Genomic DNA, 14,011 nt, shown 5'->3' with positions numbered 1-14,011 from the left:
GGTGTTGATTTCCTTGAGACGCTGTTTCTCTTTTTCAAGTTTCTTGGTGGCCGCGGCGCTGGGAGTCTCACGCGCACGTTTGGGTGCCGGCCCGGAGGCTGCGCCTCTCTTCCGCTTAGTGGGAGGAGGGCCCTCAGGAATTTCCGCGTTGGATGCGGCTTCCGGGTTCGTGGTGCCGGTGTGCGGGACCCGGGTCAGGTTACCAAGATCTTTTTCTTCAAGGGCTTCAAGCTAAACACGTAGAGACAAAAGTCCTTATTCGGAAGAGGAAGTGATGATTAGTCAGAAGACTTACCGCGGAGATCAATCCCGCGGAGATGAAGCACCTAGACGCCGCCAGGCTGCCCAAACGTTGCGTGCTCGCCGCTCTCTATCGACGCCCACCACGCCGTCCACTGCGCCACCGCCCGCCCTTGCCGCCCACCGCGCCGCCCTCCCCTCGCGCCCCGGCCGGCCGCCTCTCCTTTCCCTTTCCCTTTACCGCGCGCTGACGCCGTCGTTCCGCCTCTGGCCGCCTCCATGCTGTCCACGCCGCCAACGCCCCTGGCCACCGCCTCCTCCGGTAAGCCTCCTCTCTCTCCTCCGTCGGCCGGCCACATGTATATTTTTATTTTTTTACTATTTTAATTTGTTTAGGGTTAATTTGTTAGTTAGAAATAATTTTAGTTAGGGTTAGTGAAAATAATGTTACTGCTAATTGTTTAGGGTTAATTTGTTTAGGGTTAGTAAAAATAAAGTTAGTGCTAAGTAAAAATAATGTTAGGGTTAATTTGTTAGTTATTAGAAATAGTGGTTAGTAAAAATAATGTTAGTGGTTAGTAAATAGTGTTAGTAAAAATAATGTTAAGGTTAAGTAATTTGTTAGTTAGAAATAGTGGTTAGTAAAAATAATATTAGTGGTTAGTAAAATAGTGGTTAGTAATGTTAAATATATGCAATTTTACTTTTTTTTACTTTTAGAAATAGTGGTTAGTAAAAATAATATTAGTTAGAACTCTATAATATTAGTTAAAAAAATTGTTAGAAATATTTACTTACTAAATATTAGTAGTAGTATTAGTTAGAAATATTAGTTGTAGAACTATATTAGTAGTACGGATGGAGCCTGGTGATCAGGGGGATACGTGAGCACCCCTTCTCTGCTCGACACGTGTCTAACGGCGTTAGCACTGTACACGCATCGACGCGGTCTAGCGCGTCGAGTGGAAGGGCGGAGAGACGCGGGGAAGGTGCACGGCGACACGCTTGGCCGAGGAGACACTGGCGCGACCTCAGATGCGCGAGGTGGAGGCCGGCGAGGTGGAGGTGGAGGCCGGCGAGGTGGAGGTGGAGGCCGGCGAGGTAGTGGCCGTTAGTGAGTGCCCGTTAGTGGCCGTTAGTGAGTAGCAGAATCCAACGGTGGTGGACCAAATCTAACGGTGATAACCGGGGCTCACGTATCCCCCTGATCACCAAATCCACTCTCATTAGTAGTATGTATATATAGTTAGTTTATTTAGCACAATATTATGTTTGTTTAGTTATGTTAGTATATATATATATATGATTTAGTTTTCAAAGCTACGATGCCGCGCTCGCTGCATCGTGGAGGGTCTGGGCACGTTCTGGACCAGATGCTGATGATGGGGGAGGTCCGGGACTGGGCTCCGCCGGGGTGGCACTGGGAGGTGTTATCTTCCGGGGCGTGCACCTTGGTGCAGAATCCGGGTCCCGTCATCGACCCGGATCTTCTTTGGTGGAGGTCACGTGGGCCACGATCGGTGCGGGGGAAGCCGGCCCCCAAGGAGGTGGTAGCTCGCTGTATTAGAGAGGAGTACGAGCACGTTCGCCGTTACCTGCATGTGTTAGACACCATATATAGGAACGGATGGTCAGTTCTGCAGGGATCTCACGTGAGCTGTGATCCTGTGATTGTTCCGTGGCTTTGGGTGTTCACCCGGCGCGGCTCAGCACCCGATCGGTGCCGTTGAGAGGTTGTAGTGATGTATGAGGGTTAAATAAAATGGACACGAGCTATATATGCATGTAACTGCAATATCTGCTTTCAGCACTACATTATCCATAATTAATAAATATATATGTAACTCCAATCTCTGTTTTGTGCATTATCCTTTAAGTAATATCTATATATGTGATTATATGATGGTTCCTATAACTTGCAAGTCGTTGCAGAAACTATGGACACTGACAGAGACGAAGTACAAGAAGAATTCATGGCGAACCTCATAGCCGGCGGTGTTGTAGATGATGGATGTGGAGATTACGATGTCACCGCAATGTATTTGAATGACTCCGGTGAGGGAGCGGAGGATCTTGAGCGAAGAGAAGATGGCTCCGGTGAGGAAGAACATAATGGCTCTGCTGATGGAACCGTAGTTATTACAAAGTCCACCGAGGTATATAATTTAAGCTGCTACTGACTAGATGCATTAACTAATTTGTATATATATATTGACGATGAATTCTTTCCTTTTTAGCCCTCTGGATCGAGCAAATCTTCTGTAAAGTCGAAGCGAGGCCCGGCCAAAAAGTTGTCCGAAGGTGTTAGGCATGACATCGTCGAAATCGAACAGAGTGGCCGACCGATTGCTCCCGACAAGGCTGCAAAATTATTTATAAATCAATGCGGAGTGATTGTTAGGGACTGCATCCCGATCACCGTTCGAGAATGGCACAAGCCGAAGGCTGCAGCGGCTGAAGCAGGTCATTATGTCGATGATGTAGCCAAAAACAACATTTGGCGTCAGCTCATGGCACATTTCAACCTACCTCCAGAGGAGAATGTCGATAAAGCCAGACAGATGGAGGAGAAAGTCAAGGAGTTTGCTCTAAAGAAGATGGCCAAACTATTCAAGAACCACAAGAAAAGATTGTACCAGGACTTTGTGAAGCAAAAGAAGACTCCGGACATCACTGGAGCGTATGAGAAGATAAAAGATCACTAGCCCGGATTTGTGAAGTACACGCTATTAGAAGAATTTAAGAAAAGGTCGGAAACAAATAAGAGAAATGCTACGTTGAAGAAATATCACCAAGTTACGGTCCAGGTGGCTACAGGGCTAACATGCCTAAGTGGCAGGCCGCTGAGGCGGAACTGTTCAACAAAGGGATCCAAATAGGGACATTCGATTGGACTGAATGATCGAAGGAGTGGTTCTACGGGATTGGGGGAAGGTTGGACCCAGAAACAGGGAAGTGTATTTACACGAAACAACATCTCAAAAACCCTTTTGAAGCCCTTATAGAAGCGCATAGGGACGTGCGGGAGGGGAGGTTCTGATGTGGGCATTACCCTTCGGGTAACCGACATTAGGCTACCTCCACCGGCCCAACCAGGGGTCCATGAAGATTGCCAAATATCTGGAGTGGGCCTATACGTCTATGTCGAAGAAAGGGACTCATTCGAAGGAAGGAACTTGACGAACAAGGAAAGAAGACGAAGAAACAAGGAAAGCTTAGACTATGACTCTTTGTACCTTAGTCGAATCCGGATAGATCTCTCGAGACCTGGCCTGCTATATAAAGGCCAGGAGAGGATCTGTCGGAGGACAACTTACGCATAGAACCATCGCTAGAGATAGCTTAGAGCTTAGAACCCTAGCCTCTCGGCGAATCCATCACAAACCATCGACTACCCCATTGTAACCCGATATACTCTCGATAATCAAGATCAGACAAGCAGGAAGTAAGGGTTTTACCTCATCGAGGGCCCCGAACCTGGGTAAATCTGTCTCCCCGTTTGTTCGATCACCGATGTCTCGTGCTAGCCTGCAGGATTCCGTCAACCCTAAGCCCCTCATGGTGGGCATTGCCGGGAGCACCCCCGACAATTGGCGCCGTCTGTGGGGACCTTGCTGGTACAAGGAACTTCATCGACAGCTTCGATCTCGCCGACTTCTTGCGGATCAGCATCACCGAAATGATTGTCGGCTCCTTCATCACCAAGCTTGGGGAACTCGATTCGTTTTGGGTCCTTTGAGTTTACTCCGCACACTAATTCATAGCGTTCGACCATTTCGGGCTTGCGCGATGGGTTGGAGATGGCGTTCGGAAGCATGCACTACTGCGTCAACACCAAGGGCATCCTTCGCCTGCCTGACCCGATCGCTCCAAGGACTTCAAGGATTATGGCCTCACCAATCGCCGCACCAGTTGCTCCATCGCCAGTTACAGCCGCCTTATCGGTTGCGACTTCAGGACCATCTTCAACGTCTTCACCATTGGCATCACCGACCCGATCCGTGTCATCTGTATCATTTGGATCTGATGATTCTGGATCGTCGGATCTAACCTCTTACTACTGCACCAACTGCGACACCAGGCACGGCCTGGGATCAGACGATACACCTTTTGTCTGCAGCGCCGGAAATTCTTCGTATGGCGAAAGTATCGACAGTGTCCCCAGGGTGGCCACCTGGGAGGCAGCTCGTCACCAAATCTACGCTATCCTCAACCCCATCAAAGGAGAGGAAATCTCGGAAGCCGAGCGTACCCCGAACAACAATCATAACAGGCGCCGCAACGTCGAGACCAGTGCCAGCAATGACGACATTGCTTACACCATCACCAGCGAAGAGTGGGAGATTGCTCGCAATGCCATAACTAACCGTACTCCAATCCCCATTGGTTCTTCGGAAGGAACCCTCAATGCGTATCACGCGATCCTGGAGAAAAATCGTGATCGGCTGTCCAGAGAGCAGGGCGACCTCGATCGACATCGACAGGCAACTGATCAGTCAAGTGAACGTCGAAGGGGGCAGCAATCCCACGAAAGTGCATCTCGAAGCAATCAAGGCAGGTTTCGGCCACAGATTCCTCGCCTTTTAGAAGAGGATGCAAGAGAGATAACTTCAAACCTTTCCAAGTCTTTCATGACCATGGATACTGCAGGGATGATCACACCAAAGACTGCCGAAGGGGCGACTGCAAACCTAGCGGCTTATTTGATCAATCACCCGCCACCACCTAGCGATCCAACAGCACAAGCTCATCGAGGCGCTTTGGAAAGTCTTGCAATACTCGGAGATAAGCTCGCCCCGAGGAAGGAGAAGAGCACACATCATGGTAGCGGGTCTAAACATCATTCAAAGGATGCCCGCAATGACATCACACAGAGCAAAATCGACAAGGCTCATCGTCGACGTGCCGCGAGGGATGGCTACGACAGCGAGGACTCCGAGGAAACCCAGGAATACGATGGTGAGCTGCGAGGTGCCGATTGCTTAAGAAGAAGGATTCGAGAGTCAATGGCACCGAAGAAATTCAAGCCTACGCCCACTGACGCTGCCAAGTACGACGGCCAACAAGAACCGAGATCTTGGATAGATGACTATCTACAAACAGTAATCTTGCACAAAGGAAATCAAGTAGCGGCTATGCAATGTTTGCAACTTTACCTGAAAGATTCGGAACGAGCTTGGTTACGAGGGCTGCCGAAAGAGTTCATCAGATCCTGGGACGATCTAGTTGATGCATTCGTAAAAAATTCCCAGGCCACATACAAACGACCCGTCGGAATCGAAGAGCTGCGACAGTGTCGACAAAAACCTACGGAATCGGTTCGCACATACATTGGGTGTTTTACTAAACTCCTGAACGCTGCTGAAGATGTTTCTGTCGACAGGGCTATCGACGCCTTCAGCGACAGCATCCGATGAGAATCTTATATCGAAGAACTTGGGCGGAAGAACCCGAAGACCCTTACAAAACTCATGGAAATCGCCAATAGTTGGGCTGATGGATAAGACCATGTAAGGAAGCCACGGCCGCGAAGCGACGACGAAGACGACTATCACAAACATGACACAGGAAATCAACGTGACCGCCGGAAAAAGAGGAGAGACCGTGGGTATGAAGACACCAACATGGTAGCTGCGGGATACTCTGATCGACGTGATGATCGGTATGATGATCAACGTGAGGATAAGCGTGATGATCATCGCGACGGAAACCGCAATGGTTCCGGAGGAAACCGCGGCTATTACAGGAATCGTCCACCTCGGGTTCCGGATCTACCTTTTGCCGAGCAACTGAACGCTCCCTGTTACATACATTCATACTATGACCCGAAGGATAGCACCAAGAAGTTGAGTCATCTCCTTAAGGATTGTCGGCAGTTCCTTGATATTCAGAAGTTCTACGAGTCAGGGAGAGGGCAGCCACAGCACCCGAACCCGCCGCCTCCGCCTCAGTCTCAGAATCCGCAATCTCAAAATCGCGCTTCTAATGAAACTTCCCCTCCGCCTCATGGACAGATGAATATGACCCATAAAATTGGAGTATCCAGAAGGGAGATGAAGAAGCTCACCCAGGAGATAAACCTTGCGGAAAGCACCATGGCAAACATTCCGAACTACATCGATTGGTCTACACAGAGCATATTGTTTAGCAGAGCTGATCACCCGATGTCTGTTCCAAGGCCAGGTCATGCAGCCTTGGTAGTCGAAGCACAAATTGGGGAGTTCAATATGAGCAAAGTGTTCATGGATGGTGGAAGCGGATTGGATCTGATATTTGCAAGCACAGTTAAAAACATGGGCATCGCAGTCGACATGTTGCAGGAGTCTGATACATGTTTTCATGGCATTATCCCAACTTCACCAGCATATCCTCTAGGCAGGATCTCATTGATTGTCGTCTTTGGGAAATCTGACAATTTCAGAAAAGAAAGAATTGAGTTCGAGGTAGTAAACTGGGACTCACAGTACCATGCTATCTTAGGGAGACCAGCTTATGCCAAATTTATGGCCGTAGCACATTACACGTACCTCAAACTCAAGATTCCAGGCAACAATGGGACCAATATTATGGTTCATGGAAGTTTTTCTCGATCAGATAAGTGTGATCGGGAGTTCCAGAAGATCGCTGTGAAGTTCAGGGTCAAACAGGAAGCTAAATCTATCGGCTGCCCTTCCAAGCAGTTAACTATACAAGACTGATCCAGCGACAGCAGTTGCCCAAACTGCTGTAGCATAAAATAAAATCCCTGAAAAGGGCGCTGACTCTTCGGCAACAACCACTAGGGTCCCTACGGGAGCCATTGCGGTGACCCAGCATACCACTGCATGGTGTAGTACGCAAGTCATTGATATAACACAAGTGAAACACCGTTCCACTCATATTACATCCCTCAGAGTGGTACAACAGAAACATATGCGAGTCCAATGCATGTCTATAGAAGGATACACAAACTGTTTACACAAGATCCACATAGCCTCCTACTTTACAGTGAGGTAAAACTTCAAATAAAGCTTCAGAAGAACGACTCGTAGTCTAACTTAGTGCTACCTCTAGCTCTTAGAGCTACTTGGCTTGCTATAGAACTCTAGCTACTTAGGTGCTAGGATTTGGGAAATGGTTCCCATCTATTACTAGTCTAGGTTTCCACTTTAGCTGATGCAGAAGCTAACTCCACTGACTTCCTTGATTGGATTCTCCATCTTGTTGCAATTGACCCCTTTGTCTTCGAGTTCCACGGTAGTTTCTCCGTCGGTGCCTCCATAACTAAGCAGGGGATTCAAAGAGGGATGAGTACGAGCGTACTCAACAAGTTCATTATAGGAAATAGGTGTATCATGCACTAGCTATAGCCATAGACCAGAAAGTCATAGGCGAATGCAAGTTTTCGTAAACATTTCTTCAAAAGGTTTATTTTATTCTGAAAACTATGCTCGTCCGTCTGAACAGGTTGACCAGAACTAATTATTGGATTTTATTTGTATTTAGGATAATTGAAAAGGCCTAATTAATAAAGGTTAAAATAATTGAAATTCTATTTTGACAAACATTTTTATATTATATTTTTATTGAGTAGAGTTTATTTTTGTGAGAATTTTGATATCTTATTTATATTTTTCTGAGCTGAAATGAATTTTATAAATTCTAGCAAAGTTTCATTTATTTACTGGAATTTCAAATTTAAACGAAATACTAAACATACCGGTTCATACCCTAGCCCTAGAGGCTGACTGGTGGGACCATTGACTAGGTCGTCTGCCACGCAGGCAAAGACCAAGTAAACAACTAGTGGGCTCATGGCCACGTCACCCTCTTGCCGGCGGCTTGATGCCGGCGGCCAGTGGAGGGTGGCGCCGCCGATTTAAGGCCTCCCGGGATGCGCGAGTACAAATTTCTGGAACCCCTCGACCTACTGAACATGATGGTGGTGACGGTTTTCTGAGAAACTCACCGGAGCATCACCGGCAACTAAGTACTGCGGCGGTGCACTCCGGCAAAGAATCGAACTCGAGCTACAGACGGTTCTAGGAAGCGAGAGTATGCCCTACATACGCGCAAGCTCACCGTGAGGTTGCTGATGTGGTCGAGGACGTCGATTGCTGTCGGAGATGGCCGGGAAATCACTGATTCCGGTGAGGTACTGAGGAAGGGAATGATCAAATTCATCCTGCACCTTGCTTCCCTTGATGATTGCTTGCACCTCGATGATCCTTGAGTCCAGGCGCTTCTCCTGGACTACCTAATCGAGCTTGGGGTGGCCTCCTCCGTTGATTTCTTGATTGACTCCGGCGAGGTGCTGTGGAAGATAGCGAGAGATAGAGGGCGTCTGAGAAGAAATGGATGGGCAGCGAGGTTCTAGGGTTTCCTGGAGAAGCTCCTGGCCTATTTATAGAGCTCGGCGAGGTCTGGTTCGTCCTTCCACCGGTGGTAGTGGTGGAGATGGAACGGCGACGTTGATGATGTCCTAGGTGCGAATCTTGAAGCTTTATGGATCAGACGGGCGCGAGAGGGATTGGAAGAGGTTCTGGAACCTTCTGCAGCGTCCGGGGCATCCTTATCGTCGACGAGGACGGAGTCGACTGGCGCTGCCATGGTGTCGAGCTCGGAGAAGAAGACGACCTGGGTTTTCTTCTATTTAATCGAAGGGGTATGGTGGTTGGACTGGGCTGGCTTCGTGGGCTTGCTCTTGGGCTGCTGCGTGGGTTGCTGCTGGGATGACAGGTGAGCTCCTCTCTCTATTTTCTTTTTCTATTTTCTGTCTTTATATTCTGGTTTCTATTTTATTGTTTGAATTCAAATTTGATTTCTATTTTGTTCTGCAGGTTTTTCAATTTTCGAATCTCCATAGAACTTAATAATAATGCTTATTTTATAATTTTGTTGTTCAAACAAATATTTAATTTTGGATTAGATTGGTATTTTGTGAGGTACATTCAAAATTTAAAATAGATATGAGTTTAGGTGTTCATCTCAATTCTTTTTATTTGGGAATCAAATCTATTTAAGTGGTTTAAAAATTTATAACATGTGCATGGTGAACACATTATTAGGTTTTGCTAGTACTTAACAATATGGATTGTTCACATATATTTTAATTATATGGCTAGAGTTTAAAATAAATGGTAATGAGGATGGGGTTGGGTCATGATTTTATGTGGATAATTATTTCTAAGGATTTAAGAAGATGGTTGAATAAACTCTATATTTACTAATCTTGCTTAGCAACTTCTAGCTTGAATTACTTAAAATAAATCCTAAGCTCATCATGGTTAATTCACTTGCTAAAGTGATGGTCCAAACTATAATATATTATTCCTATTTGGTCAACTAAACAAATTACTTGGAAGGCAAAATATAATTGGGTATTGGCTTAATTCAAGGGGATTTCTATTTTCGTGCCCTCGTGTCCTTAGTTGTGCTCAGTTTTCCCCAGCCGCTTAGTTTTTCCTCAGTTTTCCCCAAGCCCTTGTCTAAAACCCTCACAAGGAGCTCAGACGGGAGGAATCCCGTTAAGTTGACCGTTGGTTGGTGATGGCAAGTGGGGCCGCTGTTGGTGCCTCGCAGTGGACACTTCTCCACTTATCCAGATCATCGTGGGACCCACAACTTGTCCACGTTAGCGCGCCGGACCCACAGCTTACCCAGGTGACCGTTGCAAAATGGGAGCCCGAGCCAGCCCCGCGCCCGTGCCCGTGCCATTGCTTCCCCTTTCTTTCCCCGCGCCCCATTGTTTTTCTTCTCCGCCAGCGGCAGCCCTTCTCCAGCAGGCGGGTGATGTCTAGTTTCTCTTCGACCTCCCGTTCATCATGGCCGCAGTATGGACCCGTGCCTTTGACAAGATGCCCTGACTGCCCACGCCAGGAGCCTCTGAAGCGGTTGATCTGTAAGATGGACGACAACGGCAACCGTGGACATGAGTTCCTTGCATGCGAGAGCTTGCCATATAGAGAGGGGGATAAGGTTATATCTCGCTCCAATTGCTCTGTTTTCTCTCGATTTTCTTGTTATTCCCTCGAATTTGGGATTTAGGGTTCACGTTGTTGTTTTCAGATCCTGAAGAAATGCTGGTATTTCGAGTGGATCGATGTGTACGTTCAGAGGCTTCAATTGCAGGAATCAATTGGCGCTATTGGGGAGCGCAATTTGGGAGGGGGGGACTTGCTGTAGAGAATGCGGCGGAGAGGGGGGCCGTTCCGATTATGCCTAATGCTCCCAATGCAGAACTGGTGGAAGTGAAGGGAGAACTGAAGAAAATGAACAAGCAGTTAAGGCAGCTGATCAAGTTGAAGAAGCAAGCTAATCTGATGGCTGGTTGTTTTTTTTGTTGTATAATTGCGATCGGATTCTTATCATTGCTCATCAGGCGCTAGAAGTTGTTACAAGGGATCCCTTGTTACAAATCCATTATTCAGTTACATGTACTTGTAGTTGTTTTCAAAGTTAGTGTGTGCATTCACCAAAATTACCAAAAAAACAAAAATACGTGTTAGGGAATATAGGAATGCTAAAGATAGTTGATAATTGTTAGAGGGGTGACAAATAATGCATTCACCGAAATCCCACAAATATGTATGTCTCATGTTTATACCAAAATTATACCACTTTTGGGACGTTTCAAATAATCAAAACTATATCCCAATCTATATTCCCTAAAAGAAAAGGAATGCTAAAGAAAGTTGATAATTGTTAGAGGGGTGATAAATAATCCATTCACCGAAATCCCCCAAATATGCCAAATATGTATGTCTCATGTTTCTACCAAAATTATACCACTTTTGGGCCGTTTCAAATTACCAAAACTATATTCCCTAAAAGAAAAGGAATGCTAAAGATAGTTGATAATTGTTAGAGGGGTGACAAATAATGCATTCACTGAAATCCCACAAATAAGGCCTCATGTTTATACAAAAATTATACAACTTTTGGGACGTTTCAAATAACCAAAACTATATCCCAAACTATATTCCCTAAAAGAAAAGGAATGCTAAAGAAAGTTGATAATTGTTAGAGGGGTGATAAATAATGCATTCACCGAAATTCCAAAAAAGGGCCAAATATGTATGCCTCATGTTTATACCAAAATTATACCACTTTCGGGCCGTTTCAAATTACCAAAACTATATTCCCTAAAAGAAAAGGAATGCTAAAGAGAGTTGATAATTGTTAGAGGGGTGATAAATAATCCATTCACCGAAATCCCTCAAATATGTATGCCTCATGTTTATACCAAAATTATACCACTTTTGGGACGTTTCAAATAACCAAAACTATATCCCAAACTATATTCCCTAAAAGAAAAGGAATGCTAAAGAGAGTTGATAATTGTTAGAGGGGTGATAAATAATGCATTCACCGAAATCTAGTTTTTGCGTGAAAAGTAATGGCTACAAGAAATCGGTGATGGTTTATCATTTTTTTGCGTGAAAAGTAATGCCAAAAAGAGTTTATAATTTTTAGCGCGTGAAAAATAATACAGAAAACCAAACTTGCTGAATCCGGTGGCAAACTGGGTATTTAGCATACATAGAGGGTGGAAACTAGCCGCCGACAGAGAGAGAGAGGGTGGTGGCCCCGATCAGAGAGATAGAGAGGGGTTATCCTGCCCGTTAGATCATACGATCAACGGTCGGCGGGCACGATCTGTGTGACAAGGGCTAGACCAATCAGGGCAAGGTTGGGCGTCTGTGAGAATTTGTGAAGGGAGAGGGCAAAACTGAGTAGTATCAAGAAACCAAGGGCACGTGAGTAGTAAACAGACTAAGGGATTCAAATATGAGATTTAAAAAATGGAAAATGTGTGTTTTGTACAATGAAACCCATCTTGGCCTACCTCAAACTATTTGCAATACAAATATACATGAGTGTGAAAATTGTGGCCTCATTCAGACAAAGTATGTTTTGGGGAAAGCTGTTTTGGGAAGGGCTTATTGTGGAAAGCCATGCACCTTCATAGCTACTAGGTGATTTGAGAAGTGGCAATTTGTGGTAAAACTTGATTTATCTATGATTGTTATGGTTCCCAACATGGCAGGTCGCGTAAGAAGACTCCATGAGTAAGTGCCACTATGGTTTTATCTTTTTTGGAATTTTTTGCACATTAAATGACTCATTTAACTAGCTTAATCCCATTTGTTGACTCTCTGTTGACCAGCCACTTGAGGGTAAAACTGAGTATATTGCACTAGCCAGTATTAGCACTCAAGGGGAGAACTGAGCACACAAAAAATGCTAGTATAAGACTCGAGGGTATACCTGAGTATATCTAAATTTTGAGGGTTAGACTCGAGGACGCGTGTTGCGGTGCAGAAGTGGAAGACGTGCAATTGTTGACGCGTAGGACGTGGGTCGCGGTGCAGAAGTTAAAGACGTGCAATCGTGGACGCGTGTCGCGGTGCAGAAGTCGAAGACGTGCAGACGTGCAACCGTGGACGCGTAGGACGCGGGTCGCATTTAGGACCCCTCGCCTTTATAGATGCCTCTCCCTGTTCGCCTCCTCGCACTATCTCACTGTCACTGTCACTCCCTCACGCAACGCCGCCTCTCACGTCCCATCATCTTCTCCAAAGCAAAAAAAAACCCTCTCCTCTGCTGGCGATGGACAAGGAGAATGCGAATCCGTCCTCCGTCCTCGATCCCGTCCCCTCTAAGCACGGCACCTCCGTCCTCGACGCCGTCCCCTCTACGGCCATCGTCGCCGCCGGTGCATTGGCGACTCCTGCTGGTGCATCGGAGGCTGCCGCCGGTGGCGGTCAGATCCCGCCAGAATGGGACCCCTACGAGCAGGTGCCGTACATCTGTCCGGCGAACCCCTACGACACCTGCATGGATGACCCTTGGAACGAGGTAACTACGGTTTGCTCCCTTGTTGTTCCCCTTTCCTTTTTCAACCCTATTTTTGCTGGTTCCCTAGTAACTATTAGTGCCGATCTGTAGTTAGGATGAGTATTGGGTTAATATTTGCGCCGATTTTATTCCATTTTGATTTGATCACTTCTTGATTTATGCAAGTAATCATGGGATCTCAATCAGTTAAGATTTGGGGTTAAGATTTGGGGTTCGGCCGTTCGGTTAATTTATGCAAGTAATCATGTGATCTCAATCAGTTAAGATTTGGGGTTCGGCCGTTCGGTTAATTTATTCAGATCTGGAATTTGTTTCTTTGCCTATGATGAATCGTTGGGCACAAATTTGTACAGGGCGGGTTCAGAGAACCATTGCTGTGTACAAATCTGTTGTGCATGAGCTTTGGTTCGCTAACCCCGTCCCTGTAGATATATAATCGTGTTCAATCTAACTGAGGCTGCCTCTGTTTTTCCTAACTTTGTTATCATGCATGTTACGTCATCGTTGCAACTCATTCACTCATAGTTTCTGTTTGATATGGATCAGGTGTCTGGCAGCGACGTCGGCAGCGACGAGGAGGATCAGCACACCAAGGCTCGGCAGGTGCTGCGGAGGCTGCAGGTCAGCCAGTTCGCCTCCTACTTCGCCAAAGGTGTCTACAAGTGCCCCTTCTACACTAGGAGACTCGGCGGCACCGACTTCAACTGCCTCCTCACACATCCCGAGGACATCGGAAGGACCTTCCCCAAAGTCGGCGCGACAATGAACGTCTACGCCTTCCGCGCCAAGCACAGGGCGCTCGACATTCACCTCCGCAACTTCCAGCGGGTGGAGATCGCCGCCGGGCGCATGCCTCCGATCAAGTCCAAGGTGCCCAAGATCAAGGGACAGGGGAGCAAGAACTGGAGGAGGGGCCAGATAGAGTAGGCAA

Source organism: Lolium perenne, chromosome 4 (assembly GCF_019359855.2).
Source record: "Lolium perenne isolate Kyuss_39 chromosome 4, Kyuss_2.0, whole genome shotgun sequence".
In the NCBI taxonomy this organism is placed as follows: Eukaryota; Viridiplantae; Streptophyta; class Magnoliopsida; order Poales; family Poaceae; genus Lolium; species Lolium perenne.
The sequence above is the reverse complement of the archived record's forward strand: the minus strand, read 5'-3'. Positions refer to the sequence as shown.